Genomic DNA, 6,232 nt, shown 5'->3' on the forward strand with positions numbered 1-6,232 from the left:
AATTATGAACTTATTTTTTACTTTTGAGGGTACTTTACTTATGTTGTTACGTGAATGAGTAAGCCTTGAAACTTTAGTTATTTGTATATTAATAAGGTACATTTATTTGAAAAAAAAAATGATTTTATGTGTTTTTTTTATAAAGTATGTATCAAAGTAAACTAGGTCCGTACTTAAATATTAGGTTAAATTACACAGTTAGTCTATGCACTTTTAATGAAATTGTAAATTGGTTTCTATAGTTTAAAAGCTTATAATTGGATCTCAAAAAAAATTAAAATTTATAATTAGGTCCTCAATAACATTTATTGTAAAAAAAATACACATTTACCATTGCAGTCTTTCTCTGACCAAGCTCTTATTGAAGAGTCTAGGGATGTTGTTGTTGAATAGTATTTGCAAGTATAAAAATTGATTTTATTTAGGTTAAATTACATAGTTAGTCCCTATACTTTTAGTGAAATTGTAAATTGGTCCCTATAGTTTAAAAGCTTATAATTGGGTCCCGAAAAAAAAATAAAATTTGTAATTAGGTCCTCAATAACGTTTATCATAAAAAATACACATTTACCATAATGCGCACTTCTTCTTTTTCCTTTTCTTCCATTATCCTTTCTCTTCCCCTCTTCTCCTCTTCCCCTCCCTTCTTCACTGGCAGTCATGGCCATGGCATCAACCACCACAGCAGCTTCCTTCTTTTTTCCCTCCCTTCCTCTTTGCGAATTCAGTTCCTCTTCAAGCAAATAATAATTTGCTGGGCTGCATTTTTGCTTTTCTACCATTGTTCAATGATGCTGATTATATGGTTTGAAATGTTGAATTACAATGAATTCAAAACTCATCCATTATGAAAATTCAGCTTCCTTTTATCGTAGTAGCACACAAAGTCTCAAACTTTAACTCTGTTCGATCTTTCTGAACTCTCTCTGATTACTTCAACATGTAAATGTAGTTTTTCTTTTATTTTTTGTACAAGCTTGGGCAAACGAATTATGTTCATACTTGAAGAAATTTGTGGGTTTTGAGTTAATTCATGTTTTTGGATGTCAACGAATGAAAGATGCATTCTTGGTATTCGATGAAATGTTTGTGAGGAGAAGGGTAGCGTTTGAGGAACGTTGGTACATATCTGAATATGTTTTTCATAATGCTAAAGCTACATTAAACCAAACAGCACTTGAGATTGTAACAACAATAACAACGGCAGCCATCTCCTACATAATCTAATTCATGATGTTCTTTCCTCTTTTTTCTGTGTTTTGGAAAGTGGAGAAGTGATAATGAGAGGGCTGGGGGTGGGGGTGGAGTGGGTTAGGGATTTGTTGGTCATTTTTAAATAGTTAAATTATAGTGTTGGTCCTGTATTTTTACTAAAATTGTAAATTAGTCCTTATTGTTAAACACGTGCAACTCACATGTTTAAAATAGAGAATATGTTGAGAAATATTCCGTTAAATCAAACGGTGTTTGAATGGTAGGGACTCAATTACAAATTTTAATTTTCTTTAAGGATCCAATTACAAACTTTTAAACTATAGGGACTAATTTGTAATTTCATTGAAAGTATAGGGACTAACTGTATAATTTAACATAAATATTATTTCTTAAATAGTAAAGAGTATTATACTCTTAATTAATTGCCAATAAATTATAACCAAATTATATTAGTTTCTCCATATTCATCTAAAAAGTTGTAGGTTAATCATATTTTTATTTAAAAATTTTCAAATGAACTTAATATTAAAAAAATGAATTTGAAACTCATAAGTCATAACTTACTACTTTATTCATTACTCCTAATAATAAGTTATTTTCTACATGTAGAAACTATAAAATAATAATGCGTCGATACAAGTAAAATAAATTTCGTAATTAGAAGAGATGTTCTTTTGCACACTTGTCCACCTAAATACCTTTTAAATTTAATTGTAAAGAAATGGAATAAACATAGATAAATATATAGAATCTATAACTGAGAATAAATAAACGCCTATTGGTGTGAAAATAATATTGCTGTTTTGTAACAAAGTCTACATATAGTTATATATAGTACAAAGTTCACGGGGACAAATCATAATAAGACAAAGTGAAGCTTTGGATGCTAATTGCTATGAGTTTTTTAATCATCGTCCACTCACTTTCTTAATCTGAAGAACAAATTAATTATGTCCCAGATATCTTCAAATAAAGAATTCACAATTACCATTCCGAACAAATATGTAGGCATCTCATTCCTCCAGTAAGAGAGAGGAAATTTGGATTCAAAGGGAATTTAGAAAAAAGAATAAAAAGTACGTAGTAATTTCTAAACCCTCATTAATTAAAATTTCCCTATTAATATATGTACTATTATTCATCATAATTAATGTAAATAAATCCAACAACAAAAAATAAACAGTCGTAAGACATGCATCCATCCACCTTAGGCCTTAGTATTCATTAGTCTACCAAAAACTCAAAGAAGCATCTTGCTTCTATTTGTATTAATAGCATCACATTGCCGTATATGAATAGGAATGACTCACATGGACCAAGAATATGACGTGTATCTGACTTTTGAAACTTCATTACAAAAATGAAATTCCAATTTCCAACCTCCTTGACTATTGTCTAATGTCTCTATCCACTTTTATTCATTCACTTTCAGTACATTATCAATATAAATTAAAGACAAATACAATTTAATAATGTTATATTATAAATATCATGCAGTGCATGACAACACTCCCTCAGTTATTAGCTATGTTTTCTCCTTGTAGCCCTTTGGCTACCCTCATATTCTTCTCTTGTATTCTACACTTTGCTCAACAAGCCAGCACTTCTTCTTTCATTGGCCAAGGTTACCGTCTCATATCTATTCAAATTGCACCTGATGCTGCCATTCATGCACTTCTCCAAGTTAAACAAACTAACAATATTTATGGTGCTGATATTCCTCTTCTAAGGTTTTATGCCAAGTAAGCACTACTTAACATAAATGTGCATTCAATTAGTCACATTTTTTAGTTTTATTCTCAAAGTTTATTTTCAATTATGCAGACACGAGACAGAGAACCGTTTGAGGGTACACATCACTGATGCAAAGAACAAAAGGTGGGAGGTTCCTTATGATCTTTTGCCGAGGGAGCAACCACCTCCTCTAAAACAAAGTATTGAATTCTTAACGAAGAACTCAACTTGGGTTTCAGAGTACTCTGGCTCTGAGCTTGTTCTTGCTTATACTCCTGACCCTTTCAGCTTTGCCGTGACTAGGAAGTCAAATGGAGACACCCTTTTCAACTCAACCTATGATGACTCTCACCCATTTGGTCCATTGGTGTTCAAGGACCAATACTTGGAAATTTCAACCAAATTATCCAAAGATGCTTCTTTGTATGGTTTGGGAGAGCACACACAGCCACATGGAATCAAACTAAATCCGAATGATCCTTACACTTTGTTCACAACTGACATATCAGCCTTCAATGTGAATGCTGATTTATACGGGTCACACCCAGTGTACATGGATCTTAGAAATGAGGGTGGCAAGGCATATGCACATGGTGTTCTGTTGCTGAATAGCAATGGAATGGATGTGTTTTACACAGGCACATCTCTAACATACAAGGTCATTGGAGGAGTTTTAGATTTTTACTTCTTTGCAGGACCTTCTCCTCTCAATGTTGTGGATCAATACACTTCTTTGATTGGAAGACCAGCTCCAATGCCTTACTGGGCTTTCGGTATGACTTTCTTTTTTCATTTTGATTATCATTTCTAGTAACAATTTTCATTTATAACAATGATTTTCTCTTATGTATACATTTAACAGGATTTCATCAATGCAAATTTGGATATCAAAACGTGTCAGTTGTAGAAGAAGTTGTTGAGAATTACCAGAAGGCTAAAATCCCACTTGATGTTATTTGGAATGATGATGATCACATGGATGGGGCAAAGGACTTCACACTCCACCCAGTCAACTACCCTCGTTCCAAGCTTCTAAAGTTCTTGGACAAAATTCACAACATTGGCATGAAATATGTTGTGATCATTGATCCAGGAATTGCTGTGAACGAAAGCTATGAGGTATACCAACGGGGAATGGCTAATGATGTTTTCATCAAGCATGATGGGGAACCCTTCACGGGTCAAGTTTGGCCCGGTGCAGTATATTTCCCTGATTTTCTAAATCCAAAGACAGTTTCATGGTGGGGTGACGAGATTCGTCGCTTCCATGAACTTGTCCCTGTTGATGGCCTCTGGATTGACATGAATGAAGCTTCAAATTTCTGCACTGGAAAGTGCAGAATCCATGAGGGAAGGATTTGTCCAAATGAAACACAACCTTGGATATGCTGCTTTGATTGTAGAGACATAACAAACACAAAATGGGACAACCCTCCCTACAAAATCAATGCTTCAGGAGTACATGCTCCTTTAGGATCCAAAACTATAGCCACTAGTGCGGTTCATTATAATGGAGTTCTAGAGTATGATGCTCACAGCCTCTATGGTTTATCTGAATCCATTGCAACTCACAAAGCCCTTCTAGACATTCAGAAAAAACGACCTTTTATCTTGTCACGCTCCACATATGTTGGTTCAGGCAAGTATGTTGCACATTGGACAGGTGACATTTTATCCAGATGGGAGGATTTGGGATACTCAATAATCACAATGCTTAATTTTGGATTATATGGGATTCCAATGGTTGGTGCTGATATATGTGGTTTCTTTATAACTTTCACTGATCATGAAGAGCTTTGTAACCGATGGATTCAACTTGGTGCATTCTATCCCTTCTCAAGGGATCATGCAGACCTTAATTCCCCAAGACAGGAGCTTTATTTATGGGATTCAGTTGCTGAGTCTGCTAGAAATGCTTTGGGTATGAGGTATAAGCTTCTTCCCTATCTGTACACACTCAACTATGAGGCTCATGTTAGTGGTGCCCCAATTGCAAGGCCACTTTTCTTCTCATTTCCATCCTATGTTGAATGTTATGGCCTCAGCACACAGTTTTTGCTTGGAAAAAGTTTGATAATTTCTCCTGTTCTTGAACAAGGCAAAACACAAGTGAATGCACTGTTTCCACCTGGAACATGGTATAGTTTATTTGATTTGACATATACCATTGTGTCAAAAGAGGGGACTTATGTTACACTTGATGCACCTTTGAATGTGGTGAATGTGCATTTGTATCAGAATGTTATTCTTCCAATGCAACAGGGTGGAATGGTAACTAAGGAAGCTAGAACCACACCCTTCAACCTTATTGTGACATTCCCAGCAGGAGCAAATGATGGAGAAGCCACAGGTAACCTCTTCCTTGATGATGATGAGCAGCAAGAGATGAAGCTTGGAAGTGGTTATCCAATTGCAACCTACATTGATTTTCATGCAACTGTGAGAGAGGAAACTGTGAAGGTTTGGTCACAAGTTGTAGAAGGTGAGTTTGCTTTAGAAAAAGGTTGGATTATTGACAAGATTAGCGTGTTGGGATTAAATGGGGGTGGAGAATTACAGAGTTATGATAGATGAAGAACCATTGACATATGTCTCAAATGTGAAAGTTTACACAACAGAACATAAGTACTTGCATGATGAGGGAGATGGAAGAAATAATATTGAGATGGTAGAGTTTGAGCGCTTGAATATCCCTCTTGGTAAAAACTTTACTTTGTCTTGGAAGATGACGTATTAATGTGTTGATATTGAATAAGTCGATGTATGTTATTTTGAGACATTAGAATGCTTTGATTTATGTTTCTTTGTGCTTTTTATGTCTGTCTAGATGATCTGATTCGTGTAATAAAACGAAAGCTTTAAGAACGTGGATCAATGAGTATGAATCTACTTTTGAGGGTACCCTCATCAAACTTTTCATGGGTGCATATCTTTGACTTCAAGATCGCATAAGAATTTTTCAAAGTGCCACTATTGATCACTGAACACTCTGCATCATTAACGCGTCAATTTAAAATGGATAATTTATGACAATTTAGATTGAGCATCATTATCAGGCTGATAATATAGTCGTAAACTAATGATCTTAGCCAACAAAGGTAGAAGAAATTTTGTAATGTTTACATAGTACAAAGGTCACTGGGGCAAATTATAACGAGGAATGTTAGGACGAGCAAGTTTTGTAATTTGTAGTCATCAATTAGTTATCATTGATGTTTTTAATGGTATGAGATTTCATCTAATGGTGTGTGAAATCAAATTACTTATTTTTCTTTTGATGGTT

The 6,232-nt window shown here is 34.5% G+C and overlaps 1 pseudogene; it reads left to right on the forward strand.

Moving 5' to 3' along the window:
* Positions 2,692-5,861, forward strand: LOC107617661 (annotated as a pseudogene).

Source organism: Arachis ipaensis, chromosome B09, assembly GCF_000816755.2.
Source record: "Arachis ipaensis cultivar K30076 chromosome B09, Araip1.1, whole genome shotgun sequence".
Taxonomy (NCBI): domain Eukaryota; kingdom Viridiplantae; phylum Streptophyta; class Magnoliopsida; order Fabales; family Fabaceae; genus Arachis; species Arachis ipaensis.